The sequence below is a fragment of the Papaver somniferum genome, unplaced genomic scaffold (assembly GCF_003573695.1).
Source record: "Papaver somniferum cultivar HN1 unplaced genomic scaffold, ASM357369v1 unplaced-scaffold_6086, whole genome shotgun sequence".
In the NCBI taxonomy this organism is placed as follows: Eukaryota; Viridiplantae; Streptophyta; class Magnoliopsida; order Ranunculales; family Papaveraceae; genus Papaver; species Papaver somniferum.
Genome location: NW_020648845.1, coordinates 132 through 787, shown reverse-complemented (window position 1 = coordinate 787; position 656 = coordinate 132). Strand labels below are relative to the sequence as shown.

Below are 656 nucleotides of genomic sequence, written 5' to 3'. Positions count from 1 at the left end.
AAAAAAAAAAAAAAAAACTAGGCAGCATTAGCAATCACTAAGAAAGTATATCCTCAATCAGCCAGAGAAAAAAGAAAAATTATAGCTATGACTATCTTAAGATCTAGATTTAACTGAACAAAATAGATTTTTGCAAAGAAAACAAAGAAGGTGAGCAGGAGGAGGACTCAGAGAGTTGCTAACTGTGCTCAAGGAAGAACTTTTTAGGGTTCTTCTCATACAAGAGGTGTCAGAAATATAGCGTTGATCATCCTTGCCCCCTCTTTAAACTCCATTAGATCTTCTTCTATAAACCTAAGCGAAGAAATACATTTTCTCTTTCGGCGGCTGCTCTATAAGACGAATGAGGTTATGATGGTGAAGTGCTTTTTATATAGTAAAAATTTCTGACCTAGTTAGGCAAGTCCGGACTTGCCAAGAATCCTATATTTGGCATGCCACCCATAGAGCGGCATAGTGTTAACGCGATTCTAAGATTTTGTATCTCGACTGCACAATCATTGCCGCTCGGAGCAGACTCTCCTGCCAACGATATCCCCAAATCATGTATAACTAGGGGTGCACATACCCTACCCATATCCGCCAACCCTATCCTACCCGCCAGTTTTTTAACCGCATCCTACCCTATCCACTATTTGGCGGGTAGGGTGGCGGGT

At 41.0% G+C, this 656-nt stretch overlaps 1 non-coding gene across 1 annotated transcript; it reads right to left on the bottom strand.

Annotated features, from left to right (window-relative positions):
- Positions 1-164: 164 nt before the first annotated feature.
- LOC113343584 lies at positions 165-258 on the bottom strand. The gene has a single exon (XR_003357308.1). It is a non-coding gene; the product is annotated as a small nucleolar RNA snoR1 (small nucleolar RNA).
- Between the last annotated feature and the right edge of the window lie 398 nt (positions 259-656).